Genomic DNA, 18670 nt, shown 5'->3' with positions numbered 1-18670 from the left:
TCTAACTCCTCCCTTTCATTCTTCACCCTCCTCAAACACGGATTCTTTCCCTATCGGTCTTCTAAAATCATTGCCAAACCCACTGGACTCCTTAAGGCCCCATCTTACTACACTTTCCAGCAGCGTTCAGGCATGATCGACTATGCTATCTTTCTGAACACGATTTCTTCTCTTGGCTTTGGTGGCACCAGCTTTCCCAATTCTCCCCCATATCATCTGGCCACTCTTTCTCAGTCTCCTCACCTGAGTCCTCCCCTTCCTCCTACCATGAGGGAGTTTGCCAAGACTCAGATCTGGGCCTCTTCTTTTCTCATTCCATATTGTCTCCCTACATGATGGCATGAGTCCCATTGCTTGCAAAATCAGCCATGGCCAGCAACTCCCCCAAATTAACCTATGCCCTGACCTCAGACTAACACATATAACTTCTCTCTCTCTGTCAACCACTTTCTTCTTTTTAAAGATTTTATTTATTTATTCATGAGAGACACACACATAGGGAGAGGCAGAGACACAGGCAGAGGGAGAAGCAGGCTCCATGCAGGGACCCTGATGTGGGACTCAATCCCGGGACTCCAGGATCATGCCCTGAGCCAAAGGCAGACGCTCAACCGCTGAGCCATCCAGGTGTCCCTCAACCACTTTCCTTGTGTGTTGACTGGGCATCTCAAACTCACACATCCAAACAGAATTCTTGATGTCTTCCCCCGGCCCCCAAACATATCCCATCTTCCCTAGCTAATTTCTGTAATGATAACTTTAAAATGCATTTCCAACCTTTAGCAATCATAGGAGTTGAGTTCTTGGGGAAAAAAATGGAAAAATCAGTTAACACAGTGCTCCCCCCCCTCCGCATTCCCATAAGTGAAGGTCCGCTCCGGGAAGCCCAGGCATGTGCCAGTTTTCAAATCCCAGGCTGGCTCATGTTACACAAATACGTCACCCACTTGACTCCTATAGGCGTTTGGGATGGAACCCCCACACCAGCCTCCTCTTGTACCTTTCTCAGAGCCAACCACACTGGCCTGAATTTCATTCCTTAAATGAGCCAGATTCTTTTCTGCCTCAGCACCTCCCCTCTGCCAGGAAGACAGCCCCCGTACAACCAAGCTGCCCCTACTCATCCTGCAGATTTCACTCAAATGTCACTTCCATTGGCCTCATCCCCAGCCCCCGTGGAAATTCTCCTGTCATGCGCTCTTTCAGAACACTCCCTACAATTTCCAGCTCTGCTCCCTTGTGTTCTTACTAGTTTAGTGCCACCTGTCCTCACTCAGGCTATAAACTCCGGAGGTCCATTATCTATGGCTTTCATCCCTGGATACGAGGTACCTCGCATGCAATAAATATCCAACAAATGTTGGTTAGATGATTGAAGGAATGAGTGTTGTCTACTTTATAATAGACGCTGAAGTTCAGTGTCCTCATCTGTAGTATGACAATGGTTATTTTTCCTGCTTTGCGTACATACAACTTGACTGAACAAATAAAACTGTAAAGTAGCCTACGATTTTATTACATTTTTATTCTCCAAGAGAGAAAGACTACTCTATCCACATTTGTATCATCAGCACCTGGTATAAAGTTACTGTCCACCAAACGCATGTTGGATTGAATTGCTATTACTACATCCGCAGAGAGGTAAAAACAAGAGCTCATGTCAGTTCCCCAGTCCACAATTAATGCTCCTACCCATCTGTCTCAAAAAGATTCCTCTGACCTGATCATAAGGTGTGGAAATCTTCAAGTAAGCATCTTGGGGCTAAATCAATAAATTCACAGCCTAGAGCCAAGTTTTTTAGTTTTTTTTTTTTTTTTTTTTTTTGTGGGTTGTTTTTTCTTTTTTGTTTTTGTTTTTTGTCCTGAACAAGTTTCTGTTTCATACCTGTTTGTTCTATTTTTTGAAAGGTGTGTGCAGTTTGTCAATAAGGCTGATGCTCATTGCTTGAAGGTTCGGTGAGCAAGAAAACAGGCGCAGATTTATAGGAAGTCTGCCTTCACCCAAAAAAGTCAAGTATCTACTTTATTTGGAGGGCAAAGGTTGAAGGTAAGCTGTAGAATGGCGAGGAGGGGAGGCCCAAAGCTGGTCTGGGTGGGGGGGGCCACTGAGAGGCTACTCACGTTCATCTGAAAGGTTCTGAACATCATCTCCATGACTCTGCAACACACGTGGGATTGTAACCCACCTGGATTTGGTGTACATGGTCTACCTGTGGCTCCCCTGTCCGATTTAGGTGTTTGTGTGTTTGTGAAGAGTGGTAATACAGTGAATGTATATTTGAGCCTCTACTATGTGCTAGAACTAGGCATCCTAAAAGTAACTTAACCCCCACTTAGAAGGGACTGTCATCCCTTTCTAGAGATGTGGAAACTGAGGTTCAAGTGAATTAATTTGCACAGTGTCATGAAACTGGCAAGCAGTCGAAGGCAAGGCCACCAGCGTTTAAGACTGGAAACAACAACACAGCACAACAAATAAAGTAGTAAGCTAGACACTTCTAGGGATGCCTGGGTGGCTCAGTCAGTTAAGCCTCTGCCTTCGGCTCAGGTCATGGTCCCGGGGTCTTGGGACTGAGTCCCATCGCTGAGCAGGGAGCCTGCTTCTCCCTCTCCCTCTCCCTCTCCCTCTCCCTGCCACTCCCCTGTACTAGTGCTCTCTCTCGCTCTCTCTGTCAAATAAATAAATAAAATCTTTATTAAAAATAAAAACTACATACTTGTAAGTGCCAGAGTCTACATTGCAGCCCAGAGCAGCAAATACCCGGTTGCTTTTTACGTGAGCCGGCATGGCCTCGTCTCAGCACACAGCACAGTAACCTTGAAGGAATGAGAGCTTTGGAGTCAGATCTAAACTTGAGTTCCTTCTCTGCTGCTGACGACGTGTGACGCTGGGCTCTGTGTGATGGCCGGCTCTGCTAAGCTGCTCTGGACCTCTGGTCAGGCTGTCATGTGTTCTCCAGTCGTCCGGCCCATGAACGATGTATAAGGAATGACAGCTTTGCTTTTCTCCTCATCCCACACCCCTTGTCTCAACCAAGTCTGTGTCTATGATGTTGTAAAAACAAAAGCAAAAACCAAAACCAAAACCAGACATTGACCATTTCCTCTCTCTCTTTCTCTCTCTCTCTCTCTCTCTCCCTCCCTCCCTAACATGCCAGGCACCCAGTGAAGCCCTTAATATGCCACATTTTCATTTAGTACAAAGTCTTTTTTCTCCCAGATCCTGCATCGTGGACGCAGAACTTCCCCAATCTTAGTAACGGGGCCAGTACTCTGCCTCGAACCTGGCCCATCTGAGGCTGAAGCGCAGGTTACCAACCACTAGTCCACACTGCCTCCCTCCCTATGCTCCAAGAAAGCAAATACTGACAAAAGTAGAAGTGTTTTCTGTTCCTTCCTTGCTCCTTTTGCAATAACATTCCCTAACCTGGCACTGTGTGAGTGTGTGCGCACATGATCGCCAGGAAAATGTAAAGGCAGAAAGGTCGGGAGACAAACCAGCCAGCCTGATCTGATATTATGATGGACAGGAAATTACTAGAAGTTCAGTATCATCTGTGAGAGTCTACTTTGGGCATTATTTTACCTTCAATGTATTCTCAGAGCTCCACGCCCATCCCCAGATGTTAAGGATTTGTTATTTGCATGACATGACTGTGTCTGCCTCAACACCACCTTGTGTGTGCCTCAACAGCAGGGGAAAGGCCAGGAAGCAGCAAGAAGAGACAGGTCACTTTATTATTTTTAAAACAGAATTCATAAGCAGGTGCGTTTGTGTTTCTTACCCTAGGCCAGGCTCCTCGCTCCTCTCCTTGCTGCTGCTTCACAGAAGCAGCAACCAGATCGATCTGGCTCAGAGGTGATGTTCTTCAACAGAGCCTATTCCAGGATTCTTGGGGGTTACTGAATATTTGAAGGGGCTGGGCTTCCATGAAGAGAATACAAAAAAAAAAAAAAAAAAAAAAGAATGAAGCATTTCAGACTTGAGAGAGTGGTGGTGCTCCACCGTGGGCTATTTTTCACCCCTGCAGGCAGCTGGCAACATCTGCAGACATTCTTGGTTGTCACAGCCTGGGAGGCTCCCGGGGCCCAGCGGGGAGATGCTACTGATTATCCTACGATGCACGGGATGGCCCACCCCCCTAAACAGACACACAAGCACACAAGAAAGAATTCTTCTGCAGCAATGTCAATAGTGCCAAGGTTGAGAAACCCTGCTTTCAAGGACGCACCTCAGGTTTTGATTTTATTTTTAAATTTTATCTTTGAGAAAGCAAATTACTGAGTATGATTTTTCTAGAACATACTCTTTGAGATTATTTCCTAAGTGGGCCTCTGTGGCTCTCTGTCTCTTTCAGGGCCGTCTGAAGCCTTCAGGCCAGAGGAACATCCAGGACGCGGACGGGCGACCTTCCCTGTCGCCTCTCAGACCCAATCGCGTGGGATACCCTGCATCACCCAAACCAGCCTCGAAGCCACACAGCCTCCTCTCTCAGCCCGGCAAGCCTCTCCCCTCTTTACTACCTTGCAAAACTCTCTGCACCCCCTGAGGCTTTGTCAGTCCCCTTCTTCACCTTTCTGGAAGCCCTGACTGCTCAGATTAGAGTTCGTGCAGCAACAGCAACAGCATCACCCGGGAGTTTATCAGAAAAGCAGAATGTCTGGCCCTCTCCACCGTCTTAGAGAACAGCCAGCTGCCTTTCAAGACCCCAGGTGCTCTGTCTGCCCACGGAAGTGCAAAAGGGCTCCCGTCAACAAGGGGAGCTGCCTGCGGCGTGCTCCCCACTCCCAGAGACCCGGACTCACAGAGTCTTTCCCGTGCAGCAGCTGTTTGTGTGTCTGTCTCTCTCTCTCCACTTTGTGACCCTGATCTGCAGAAGGATGGCATTTTATTTATGTGCGTATCACTGCATCAGAAGAGAACAGACGCACAGCAGACACCGATATATTACAGCTACACAAATGAACGGTCCGTCAATCCAGGCCCCTCCCCCGCCGTCCCCACCAGATGGAAAGGCTGTGTCCGTCTCCTGACAGCTGAGGCCAGTATAGGTCCAGTACCAGCCACGGGGACGCGATGACATCTCAGCAACCCCACCCATTGGTGCTTAGAATGAAGACCGACTCAAGACCCAACCCATAAAATCCCAGGAATGCTTACAGCATGTCAAGCCCTCTGCTTGGCCATGGGGATGTGACAATGAAGAGAACACTCCTGGTCCCTCCTTTTGAAGGGGCTGCTATCCTGGGATGGGAGGCAGACATGAGCAAGTTGGGGCACCTGGGTGGCTCAGTGGTTGAGCGTCTGCCTTCAGCTCAGGGAGTGATCCTGGGGCCCTGGGATCAAGTCCCTCATTGGGCTCCCTGCATGGAGCCTGCTTCTCCCTCTGCCTATGTCTCTGCCTCTCTCTCATGAATAATTAATTAATTAATTAATTTAAAACATTTAAGATAGTTCACACCATTTGCTCACCCACCCACCCACTGGCTTACTTGCTCCTTCAATACATGCATTGAGTTCTTCTACATGCCAAGTCCTGGGGCCACAGAGGTGAATGAAACATACAAACCCAAACCCAAACCCAAACCTGTGGACTGGCAGTGGCTGGGGAGAAGGGGGTAGGGACAAAGGAAGGGGCGAGCTCCCAGGGTAGCCCCACAGGCTGGGGTTGGCCTCTACATCTGAGTCCACCTCAAGATGCCCCACCTGCCCACAGAGCCACAGCCAGGGTGGCTCAGCCCATCCCACCACCTTCTCCAGGCCACTGTGGTGACCCCCATTTCTGCATGCTCCCTAAATAGATGGGGGTGGGTGGACTCTCTAGAGCATCTCCATTCTTACTTTTTTTTTTTTAAAGATTTGAGCGAGACAGAGAATGAGAGAGCACAAGTGGGGAGGAGGGACAGAAGGAGAGGGAGAAGCAGGGAACCTGACATGAGGCTTGATCCCAGGACCCCGGGATCATCATCTGAGCCGAAGGCAGATGCTTAACCAACTAAACCGCCCAGATGCCTCGCATTTATGATTTTTAAGGTGCTACCGGGCCTGAGGATCATCCAGGATAGAGCAGACTTCCCTAACCAATAGCACTTATGCAGTCAACTCCGTCTCGGAGACATTCATTCTGCAATTTCTGGGGCCTCGGAGGGAATGTCTTCATATTTCTCCACTGCAGTGATGTCACCATTCATTGGCCCTAATAGCTCCACTATCAGAGAGTCCGATGTTTCCAGGCATTCAGTTACCCATAATTATTTTGTTTTACTCTCCATTTTGGTGAGACAAGCCATTCAGACCAGGCAGGACCTGCACATCATTTGCTATTTGTATGTGAGTTAAACAAAGCTCCATCCAGAGCATGGAGCGTTATCTACAATCCTCCCTGGGCTGTCTCATTGGTCTTCTTGCTATGCTTTCTTACCGAGAATATCATTATAATAATGATCTTTATCAGGGATCAGCAAACTAAGGCCTGGGGGCAATGCTGGCCAGCCACCTGCTTTATTTGTAAATTGAATTTTACTGGAAAAGCACCATACCCATTTGTTTACTTATTGTCTGTGCTGCTTTTGTGATAAAACAGCAGAGCTGAGCGGTTCCAACGGAGATAGCGCAACCCTCAAAGCCCCAAACATTTCCTATCAGGTCTTTTTACAGAAAAAGATTGCCAACCTCTGCCTAATAGCTAATGTTTCTATAGCTCAAGTCCTGTGCAAAATCCTTTATGTGGTTTGCGTCCTCTAATCCAGTAAGAACCCATTTTACAGGTGGGACTATCAAGTCTCAGAAGTGACGGCCCAGCGTCCCAGCGTCCCAGAGTTGGGGTTCAAGCCTGTGTTGCATCAGCTGTGTCTGAGTGATGCCTCCACGTGCCTCCTGAGATCCAAACCTGCACTGACCTCATGAGCTGCAAAACCCTGTTAGGTGAGACAAGTCACTTTGTCTCTTTGTGCCCATTTGTGCAAAAAAGGCTCATGATCCAACCTCCTTGGCCATGCCATTCCGAGTTAGATGAAGTACGGCAGATGGAAACGTATGGAGTGTCAGTGAAGCATTCACCGGTGGTTACTGCCCAGGTGATAGGTGTCCACCTGCACGTAGATGGCAGGACATGTCACTAACACCTCCCTCCTAAGGCTTCTCTCCTCCCTTGCTTCTCAAAGTGTGGCCCACAAGCCACCTGGGAGCCTGTTCGCAATGGAGAATCTCGAGCCTGGCCCAGACCTACTGCATGCTAATGACACCCTTGGGTGACAGGGCTTGGGATGCTCTGCTCTAATCCCCACTCTGATAAAATCCTGACGGTGATGCCACTGGCTCTGTCAGGGCCATGCAACATCTTCATGACCTCACCTTCTGGCCAAGGGGACTTCTGTGCTGGTTTCCTCTCTTTAATCCTTTAGAAAAAAGGCACCTCATTCTGTCCCAAGGCTCTGTGGTTGGACTTTGATGCCTTCCTTGGTTCTTGGGGGCCTCGACTCCTAACGAAGTGTCCTTTATACCTTTCCCCACCTCCTCTCCCCTTCTGCTGTGTGACTTCTAATGCTTTCAATGCAATACACTCTTGGCACTGAATATTGTATTAAATCATGCCCGGGCAAGATATGCCCCCCGGACACTCACAGAGATGAGCCACTGCTGCCCCTCCACCCTTGACCTCGAGGGTTTATCCTCACCCTGGCTCATTTCCCGATGCCCCAGCCAGCCTCCTGCCTGAGATGTGACACTTTGGAACCCCTAATGGGTAGCGCAAAGGACGCTCACGCTCCCCTTCAGGTGAGGTGTCTTGTCCATGAGAGTGTGGAATATGCCTACATAACCCCAGGCTCAGCACAGAAAGATGCTTGATCATGGTTTCATGGCCAAGCAACTGATCTCTGCACTCGATGAATCCTAAAACTATATTTCTGACCTCGGGTCTCACCCACCTTCACCTTCCTATCTCTCAGGCATATAAGAAAGGAAGGCAGTCAGCTGATGGCCTGAGCTATGGGGGAGCACCGAGCCAGGTGACACTGGACGACACAACACGTTCTATGCATCTGACCTCCTCCCTGCCCCGTTATTTGGTATCTTGGCTTCCTGGGGACTCCACGGTGGCAGATGTCACGAGGTCTAAGCACACCCAGCCAGGCTGAGCCTGCACTGTGTGCCGACCTCCCCAAATCAGCCAGATCTTCCAGCACAGATGCCAGCAGGTTTCCCCTCCCTCTTCCCACACCTATGATTCATCCTCCCCCTCCTCTTTTCTATCACAAACACACATCTGTTCCGACTTAGGATAACTAAAGGAAAATTAAATGAATCTGTTTCGTGTGTCTCCAGGGTTATTTATAGGACTTTAATACAGGCTGATACAAAATAAAGAAATAAAGAGAGAAATAAAAATAAGTTATCTTCTCGGGAAGCCAAGCAAAGTTCAAGGAAGAGGAAAATAAGTCATGTCCTTCGAGCTGATGAAGCTGTAAGCGTCTTTGGTTTATCACCGTCTTTCTTCCAGGTCCTGTGAAAATCAATGAGGCCTGTTGGATTTTGAGAGATCAATATTAAAAATATGCACTTTGCAATGCAGAACATGTGCGCCGTGCGTGCACTTCAAGGGGCCGGCATGCCGATGGAGCTCAATCCTTATCAAGCACTTGGAAGAGAGTACATATTGACTGTTGGGATAAGGGGATCGCCGGGTCCTTCTCTGGCTGCCCCTTCGACTTCTGTGCAGGTGCCATGTGCAGTCCTGCTGTGGCGGGCAGCTCGAGCTCTAGGCCACCGATGAACCTCAGGTCTCCTTACTCCCTGCACCTGATGGTATCTTTCAGAAACAGGCCAGAGACAGAGCGATAAGCTCCAAAGCTGCTGAATGTCAAGGTCATCGTTACCTCTAATCTGGGAAAATAGGTAACATGTCCACATGTAGACGTCTTTGGACTCGTCTCCCCACCTTTCCCTGCATTCCCACTGCCTTCTGCTCACCGAGCTTCCCTCCATCTTCTACTCCGACCTTGGCTAATCACTCCATTATGCCCACATCTGCCAGCTTCCATGCACCTGCCAGCGCCACCTTTATTAAGACGGGCATCTTATTGTGTTTCTCTAATGCTTGAAATCTAAAATTTGGGGCAGCTCATTAAGAACCTACTTGATTTTACCTTCCTCAGAAGCCATCCCCAAACACAATTCCTAGACACCAGTCACACTGGCACTTAACAGGTCTTGTACAGTAAACAACTACTTGTCAACATTCGGATCTACTTTCTCTCTCTCCTCGTTTCAGGAATTTCTTAGGCAGATAGAAATGTTTCTTTTTTGTGATCCCATAGGCTCCTTCTATTTATTATCCATCATTTATTCTACAGTATTGTTGTGTATTTCGTATCTGTTTACTGCCTGTTCCCCCATTGGAATCCGAACTCATTGAAGACGGTGACTTTGTTGTGTTTACTGCCCAGACCCCAGCACCCTAGCATTAGCTCCTGGCACATCGTAAGCAATCAAAATATATTTGCTGAATGAACAGATGAAAATCTACTTCCCAGGCTAGTCTGTGAGTTCACTGAAGTCAGAAATCTCCCATTCGTTTCACATTCTGGGTACACAGTTAAGTGCCTGGCACAGGGTAGGAGTCAAAACCCCAATGCTGTGTTGAACTGAACTGGCTTGAAAGGCACTTTGCAGGGGGAACTCATTGAAGGGGTCCTCAGAATTAGTTCTCTATCTCCTGTGCACAAAGCCAGATTAAAAACTAAAAAGTGAGACTGCTTCTCACCAAAAGGAGGAAGTCTTCAGTGAGAATCAAGGACAAAAGATCCCCAAATCTCAACACCCCAAATTGGCAATTATGCTTCTCAGCCTTCACCATTCTATTTATGAACGTAAATCCTCACCTTATCTCAAGGAAACATACTGCAATGTCAACTCGATTTTAAAAGACCTTTATAGTCGCCACAACTTTGATATATACATTTTACTGTGGCACCATTTGCAGTGCGAAAGTTAAGGTTGAGTCAGCACTTCCAGTAGGAAATCCATGTTCTGGGAATTTATAACTCAGCTATAAACACTCAGGTTCAGCTTTGCTAATAAAGAAACGAAATCTGCCCCGATGTGCAAAGATGTCAAAGCGAACCCTCTGGAGCTGTCGCCCCAATGGGCTCAAAGAGGAACCATGGGGGCTTCCTGTAGAATTCCAACTCATTTTTAAATCAACATCAAAGAGAAAATCCCTTTAAATAGGCATATATTTCTCAAGGAGCAAAACCCAGCATACATGCTTGACTTTGTAGACTCCCTGATTTCTGATTAGTTATTTTCCCACTCACCCTGCATCCGGGTGGTCACCAAAGTCTCTGCTGAGTAGGGAGCCCAACACGAGACTTGATCCCAGGACCCTGGAATCATGACCTGAGCCGAAATCAAGAATCAGATGCCCAACCAACTGAGCCACCCAGGTGCTTCCACCTGAGGATCTTTATGATAAGTAAACCCTAGAAGCCCAGGGTGGAGCCTGAGAACCTGCATTTCTAAGAAGCTCCCAGGTGAGACTGATGCTGCCACTCAGAGGACCACTTTGAGAAGCAAGGTATTACAGAGGCTCCTTCATGTCTCCACCTCAGTATCTCCCCCTTCCTTAACACAGACCTTTCTCATTTCACACCACCCCGTTTAACAGCTGCCCCTCAATCTGTTCTCCTGCAATCCTATCTGCCTTCACTTCATCCTTCACTATGCTGCTAAGGCAGTTTTAGGGGGAATGTCCAATCACATCACTTCCCAGCTTAAAACATTTTATAACCCAGCATTACCTTCCCCACACAATTCTCTAGCTGTCCCCAGCCATGTGACCCACAGAGAGGGTGAAGCATTCTCTTCCCAATCTTGGCACCCTCCATGCCACCATGACATCTGTCCAAGTTTGACTCACGCATCTGTCAACCTCAACTGACTGCGAGGTCTTAAAAGGTAAGAAGCATATTTTGCTCAGCTCAGGGTCTGCTAGTCAATAGGAGTTCAATACATGTTTAATGGCAGGAGGGATTAATAAATTAAGGAGTTTATTGTAAGAGCTAACATTTATCGAGCATTGTTCTATACCAGGCATTGTGCAAAACGCTTTCCATTTCTTAACTCACTGAATGCTCAGAACATCCCTGAGAGTTAAATATGGTGAGCCCCACTTTGTACACAAGCCATCAGAAGCTCAGCAAAGCTACATAACTATCCTGAAGATGCACAGGTAATAAGAGGCAAAGTGGATTCAGAACTCAATTTTATTATAATGCTAGAATTCTTTCTCCTAATTGCTAAACCATCTTGAAAGGCTGACTAGGGAAATGAATGAAGACAGGAATGAATGAATGAATGAATGAATGGAGGTGCCCAGGTGGCTAGTGGTTGAGTGTCTGTCTGCCTTTGGCTCAGGGCATGATCCCGGGGTCCTGGGATCGAGTCCCAAATAGGGCTCCCCGCAGGAAGTCTGCTTCTCCCTCTGCCTAGGTCTCTGCCTCTGTCTGTGTCTCTACTGAATAAATAAATAAAGTCGTCTTTTTTTTTTAAAGGAATGAATGAATAACTTCTGGTGCCCTTGGGGATCCGTGAAGCCAGGCAACCCCACCCCACAAGTTAAAGAAAGTACCCTATTAAGATAGCCAAGCACCAACACAGAAGAACAGAAGGGGTGATTTATGCCTCTAGTTTACTGCTCTGACCTCTGGCAGCTCAAAGTAAGATTTGATTTTACAAAGCAAATGCCTCCACCTGTTATTTCAGCTCCTTGACATAGAGATGAAGGACATGAAGTTGAACTTGACTGACATACTGGACTCAAGGAAGCCGACAAACAGTGAATATGTTTTACCTACAGATTTCACTGGGTGGGGGGGGCGAGAGGCCAGAAAGCCCGGACATCATTCATTCCTCCATCCACCCATCCTTTCTCTCACAATTCACCCATTTATCCACTGACCTATTCGTTGATCCATCTCAGTGCTCCTTCTTTCATCCACCAAATATTTATAGAGCCTCAGTAAGTTCCAGGAACTATTTAAGTGCTGGAAACGTGACCAAGTTGGAAGGGAAGTAGTCAAAGGAGTGTCCCTAAACCAAAAAAGAATGACACTTGAAGGAGATATATAAATTAACTCAGGCAAAAAGGTGGATCAGTGTTACCTAATGGATGGCTGGGGAGGAGGGCAGTTTTAGAAGGAAGGGACACACAGCATGCAAGCTGTGTGTAAGGGACAGAGAGAGTGCAGCATGCTTGAGGAGTTGTAGTAGATCAGGATGGCTGAACGGAAATGCACAGAGCAACAGGGATAAGGGAGAAAGGCGAGGTAAACGTGGGCAAGAATGCTCAATGTCCTTCTTGGTTTCTAATAATTAAAGGACATCAGTAGCTATGCGGGCCTACAGAGGATGCCCTGAGAAAGGACCATGCCAAGCCGAGGGACCTTCATACAACCACACTCATATTTATATCCCTGCATTTATTTTTATAATCACTGATAAAATGAGGAATCCAGTATGGAGTACAGCATGCGAATACAGGAGTGCTCATACGTACCTACACACATGCACACATCTATACCCATCTCTGTCTGTGTATCATCATCATCAACTTCTTCATCTTTTTGTAAAGCAACTTGAGTTCTGACCCCAGGTCTCTCTCACGCAGTGTAATGGGGGAAATAAATTCCTAGTTCTTCCTGAGATCTTCCCTGACCTGGAGGTTCAATGCCACCGTGCTGGGAGTCTAAGTAAGATGCTAATGACTCAGTAATCTATCCAGCTAGTGTGCCTGTTTTAGCACTGCCCTGCTGCCTCAAAGGCTCTCTTCTGCTTCTGCACCCTGCTCAGCACCTGGCAATTTTTTTTTTAAAGCTGCCTGGGGCCCTGTCTGCCTAAAAGGGCACATTGACATTTTCTCATGAAATCTGATGGCCTTGCTTTTGTGCGTCCAGGAGGTAGGTAGTTGGGTCACCTCTCTTCCCAATCCACAGATCTCTCCCTTCGCTCTCCTCACTCATCCTCCAACTGGATGCATTGAAGGAACTAACTTTCCTTCCAGGGTGGTGAGGAGGGGACCCACATTCTCCCCATGATGTTACTCTACACCCAAAACCCTGCCCCACTGAGGGCTTCAGCTTTTGAACAAAAGCCAGATAGGCAATATCAGTTTTCCTTCCTCCCCTGAAGTAATGAGTACTGAGCGAGTATCTTCTTGGCTGGGACAGGAAGAGGAGAGAGAAAAAGGAAAACAGAAAATGTAGATGGTTATCCATCTAACCACAGAGTCATGGTGTGGAGGTAGATATAGAGATAGACTCAGTGACAGACTCAGTAGATAGTAGACATACCCATAGGATAAGATAAAATAATGTTAGTACATTTGTGTTACCAAATTTCTCCTAATCCCTGCAGGCAAAACTCATTTTTTTCCTGTTTCCCAAATCTCTTACATCAGGAAGGCCCTACTATTTTGCCAGACAGGCTTTTCTGGAGAGTTTTAAAATGGCAAAAAGCAGGGGGCCCCTGGCTAGCTTAATCAGAAGAACGTATGACTCTTCATCTCAAGGTTGTTGAGTCTAAGCCCCACATCGGGAGGAGAGGTGAATTTAAAAATAAACAAATAGGAATGCCTGGGTGGCTCAGTTGGTGAAGCGTCTGCCTTCAGCTCAGGTCATGATCCCAGGGTCCTGGGATTGAGCCCCGCATCGGGCTCCTTGCTCAGCAGGTACCTGCTTCTCCCTCTCCCTCTGCCTGCTGCTCCCCCTGTTGTCCCCTCTATCAACTAAATAAATAAAATCTTTAAAAGTAAATAAATGCATACATAAATACAAATAGGCAAACTTGTCAACAAAATGACATTATTTTAAAAGTAAATAAATAGGAAGAAAATGGGCAAGAGCAGACAAAGCGTGAGGAAAGCAAGCAAGGGCAGAAGAACACTGCCAGATAGTTTCAGACCAGAGGTACCGAAGAACTCGTTGGTGTGAGCACAGAGAAGGAGAGGGAAGAAAGGCAAGGTGCCCTAAGGGTGGCTGCTGAATATTCCCTATTACTCCCGGGAGCTGGATGTGAGACTTTGCACTGCCAGCCCCCACTGGGGTTCCTTAAGGTTCCATAGACACAGAGAGCTGCCCTCAGATAATCCAATGTGGCCTGGAGACTCCACAGGGCCACAGCTACTAAGTGAAGCTCTTGGGGCAGAACAGAGAAATGCTTTCAGGGCCAGGGGTGAATACTCTTCCAGGGGTCTTGCCCAGGAACCTGCAGGGGAGGAGGGAAAGGAGCTGTCAGCTATGGAGGATGCGATGCATAGGAGCTCAGAGAAGCCAGGGATGTGCCTTCAGACCACATGGGCATCACTGGGTCCCTGTCTTGCCTTCCTAAAAAGCAGATCAGATTTTAAAGGCAGGGAATCCTAGCGGTTCTCAAGTAGGTGTTATTCAGGTGATAGAGGAGAAAGAACATGGAATCTCAGAGGACTATTATATAACATTCAACGTCTCTGAGCCCGTCACTCCCTGGTTACCTCTATGTCCTACCATAATCTATATACTTAACACACACAGAAGAGGCTCTGGATCCCCCCAATTGTCTCCTTCTGACGCCCTCTAAAAGCTCAAGAATGCAAATTTTCATGGTTTAGGATAAAGGAAAGGAAAAAGAAAAAAATTAAAGCAAAATGCAGAACAAATGACAGAGCCTCATTTTTTAAATCTTAATATAAATTCTAATAAAGTGGTGAAGTAAAATTGGCATAGAAACCAATTTCTGCAAATCCCCCTGCTGATAAGTTATTTATTCATTTATTCACTCATTCCGCTTTGATCAATGACCAGAATTATACCATAGTGGTGAAGGATCTAGGCTCTGGAGCCAGACAGACACAGAGTTTGAATAAATATCAGCTGTTTTTGTTGATAATAATATAAATACTACCATGCATCAAGCCCTATGTGAGTGAGGATATTATAAAGATAAACACTCCACGCCCACCTTAGAACTGCTCAAAATCCAGGGAAGAATGGAGACTGGTATGGAAACTCTATTAAGAATGCTTTCAAGTGCATATAACAGAATTTCTCATGAGTAGCAACTGAGATCATGAGGATGTTTATAATTTATTTAACAAGGAGTTTGAAAATAGGTGGTCCTGGGGTTGGTCTGAGAGCTCCATGACCTCTGTGGTATGTGTATTGGTCTACTCTTTTCTATCTTTCTTTCTTTCTTTCTTTCTTTCTTTCTTTCTTTCTTTCTTTCTTTCTTTTTCTTTCTTTCTTTCTTTCTTTCTTTCTTTCTTTCTTTCTTTCTTTCTTTCTTTCTGTCTTTCATTTATGTATTTTTAGAGGAGTGGGGAAGGGCAAAGGGAGAGTCTCAGGCAGACTCCACGCTGAGCATGGAGCCCGACAAGGGGCTCAGTCACATGACCTTGAGATCACCACCTCAGCCGAAACCAAGAGTCAAACGCTTAACTGACTGTGCCACCCTGGTACCCCTACTCCTCTTTCTTTGGTACATTGACTCCTTCTATAGGATGTATTTCTATGCATGCTGCTGTGTGATCATAATAAGGCTGCCATAAAGGAGGAAGGGACAATTTTTCCTTCAAGTCAGGAAAAGGAGAAAGGGACAATTCTAGTGGGATCTTCTCCTCAGCTTGTCCTTACCACCAAGAAGCAAAGCACCTTTCTAGAAGTCATTGGACATACTTGTCCTTCCACTTAAGTCTCAATAGACATTCAACATATGTCTCATTGGACAGAACTGGGGCATAGGTCCTGCCCACATAGTTCCAGAAGAGGCTGGTAAAGTCCACCCGGAGCTTCTCAGCTCCTACAGACAGTAGGTGATGAAATGCGTGTTGGATGAGCCAACCAACAGTGTCACCCTCAGAAATTTCCAGCATATGGCAGCAAATGAGATTGGGGAGGGTGGGGACACGCTTCTATTGGGAACAGAGCAGGGATGACCTACTCCACTTTAGGAATGGAGAAAGATCACAGGGAAGACACCACCAGAGAAACCAGTGAAGAAATGCAGGGTAGTTTGCCACTCGGAGTCAGAAGGACAGGACCCTCTGGCCATGGACAGCTGCAAATGCAAAGACAGAGATGTGGGCAAGGGGAAAAGTGAAGTGAGAGCAGGAGGACAGGAAAAGGTGGAGGAAGAAACGGTCCTGGGCAGAGAGAGGGGTGGAGCAGTCAAGCAGATCGGGGCCCCACTCCATCTTGCCGAACAGTCCTTTTCAAAATGAGAGACTGCTTTCAGTGAATATGGATGATTCTGGAAGATGGACGGATACAGGGTCAATGAACATCAAGCTGTACGAGACAGATATGCTCTTGGAAACTCGTTTCTGTCTTGTTGTCACATCCAGCAAGAGGTCCCAGTTGGGGTCGCATATCTGCAACGTCTAGCTTATTCATGTGTTTGCACAAAGCAAGCAAGCCTACGGTAGACAGCCTCATCAGCGGTCCCCAGTTAGGACTTACCAATGCTGTTTTGTTTTGTTCACGTGATATTTGTGCTTATGGTTACCTTCTACTGATGACAAAGGACACCGTGCATTTGAACGGCACTTCTTTTTACTGTGATCTATGTAAATTTCCCCCAAAATGGCTTAATTTGCAGAAAACTGGCTTGAGTACAGGATTTAATAGGGTGGCATACCACAAAAGAACTGGCCAAGATCATCATCAGTGACGTCCTTACGTCATAAAACCATGAGGGTGGCATGCAAGCAGGGGATATTCAGGAAATCTCATTTCCTCTTATTTGCACAGAGAGGGGCGATCAGATGGATTTTAGAGACCTGCAGTGAAGAGGACGTGAGTTAATATGCGCAAAGAGCCTAGAATCGTGCCTGGTGCATAAAAGAAATATTAACTATTGGAGTGCTATTGATGACGATCGGCTTGGAGGCAGAGCGAGTTCCAGGATGGGAGACTGAACGCAAGAGATGGGTCAAGAGGTTGTTAGTTGGATGACATGCTCAGCAAAAATCCAGAGGCCGTGGGGACGGCGAGAAATGTCAGGGGACATTTGGAAAGAAGGCTCTGCGGGTCCTCAGGTCACAGAGGCGCGGGTGGACGCTGCCTTTCCCTCTGCTGAGGCTGGAAGCTGAGTCCTAGGCTCACCATGACATGCTGCCAGGCCTTCCCTGCACAGACGTGACTCAGATGAACACCGTGCACGCACTCGTAACAATCCCCAAGCACATTCTGTCCCAAATGAGGTGCCTTGTCATTTTCAGAATATCAGCTGTCACACAGAGCAAGAGTTCTCATCTGCTAAAATGAGAAAGATGGAATAAAAAAAAAAAAGGGAAGGGAAGGAATTTGAACATAAACTTGAAAAAAAAAGACCCCAAACCTTGGTCTGATGAATGTATCAGTCACAGAGCCCCCTGAGTGGGCCAGCCTGTCCAGGAACACGCTCCAGCAGCTCACCCAGGCAGAAGGAAGCAGGGGGAAGAAGCCCAATTCAGTGGGTTCCCCCCACCCACTCCCCATCAGTCCTTGCCACAGCTCTGCAAAGAAGCCAGAGCCCACAAGAATGGGGTAGTTTGCCAGTGGTCACCCCGCTAGCAGAGGGTCACTCTGGGATTTGAACCGTGTGATCAGTCCACGTTCTGGCCAGAGTGCACCTTAGCCTATACTTAGGGAAACTAACCACTGGGTAAAAGGAGGTCTTGAAGGTGAAGCTGAACCTCACAGCTTTTGACCTGATGATGTTGAATCACCCCAAACCCATCCCCCTTCATGTCTCTCCAATGGTCACAATGTCCTGTAGAATTTTCCCAGTTGGGTGTGTGGCAAACTAGACAAGCAGCAGGGCCCTGGAGTCCGATCACACTTGTTTCAATCCCAGGAGAATCTCTCACTAGAGGCTGAAATGCTGCTAGTCAGGCGTAGGGTGCCAAGGGCTGTGTGGGGTCTTCAGCTCACAGTCTCTAAGACAAGTCACTCAGCAGGGCTATGGATGTTACTCTCACCCCCTCCCTTCCCTCTGGTCCCTCAGTCCCCCTGGTCACTGCTAGGGATAGGATGTTTGTGTCCTCCCACACTCATACATCTGAAGCCCCATCCCAGACGTGATGGCATTAGGGGGTGGGGTCTTTCGGAAGTGATTAGCTCACAAGGGTGGAGCCTCCATGGGTGGGATTAGTGCCCTTATAGGAAGACACTGGAGAGACACGCATGCTCGCTGGTCCACGGCCTGCCCCCATCTCCTCCTTTGACCATTCCAATTTCCATCCACGGTTTACAAAGTTTTTCAGTGATCTTTCTAAAGCACAGCTCCGATCACGTCACTGCCTGTGACTGAAACTCTCAATCATTCCCCGCCGCCCTCGCACGCCATCCCCAGACCTGCACTGTCTGACTGACTGATCCTTGTCTACTGACCAAGCTTAATATCCGGCCTGATCCCATTTATCCTGCTTTCTGGCCACATATCCACTCACATCACACTATTCTCTCAAGCCCTGCTGCCTGCCTTCGTTTCCCCTGTTCCACTACCCAGAATGCACACGCATCCTCCTGCTCACCCATCTTCTTTCCCCTCAGCCCTGGTCTCAGGTACTTTCTGGAAGGATCCCCACCAGCATATTCTCTTATCACAGCCATAATCCCACTTCTTCACCATTACTGATTTTCTTCCCTGCCTGCC

General features: G+C 47.3%; 1 protein-coding gene and 2 long non-coding RNA genes across 6 annotated transcripts in view; all 3 read right to left on the bottom strand.

Moving 5' to 3' along the window:
• Positions 1–18670, bottom strand: part of LOC144319235 (uncharacterized) — an 824173-nt gene that overhangs the window by 267701 nt on the left and 537802 nt on the right. The window lies entirely within an intron of this gene.
• The window catches only part of HS3ST4 (heparan sulfate-glucosamine 3-sulfotransferase 4), a 400053-nt gene that overhangs the window by 180749 nt on the left and 200634 nt on the right, over positions 1–18670 (bottom strand). The gene's annotated exons all lie outside the window — the stretch shown is intronic.
• The window catches only part of LOC144319237 (uncharacterized), a 22635-nt gene continuing 12275 nt past the window's right edge, over positions 8311–18670 (bottom strand). For both annotated transcript variants that reach the window (XR_013385125.1, XR_013385126.1), the window contains exon 3: positions 8311–8504. This is a non-coding gene — a long non-coding RNA (uncharacterized LOC144319237). The remainder of the gene's footprint in view (positions 8505–18670) is intronic.

Source organism: Canis aureus, chromosome 8, assembly GCF_053574225.1.
Source record: "Canis aureus isolate CA01 chromosome 8, VMU_Caureus_v.1.0, whole genome shotgun sequence".
NCBI classification, from domain to species: domain Eukaryota; kingdom Metazoa; phylum Chordata; class Mammalia; order Carnivora; family Canidae; genus Canis; species Canis aureus.
The sequence above is the reverse complement of the archived record's forward strand: the minus strand, read 5'-3'. Positions and strand labels throughout refer to the sequence as shown.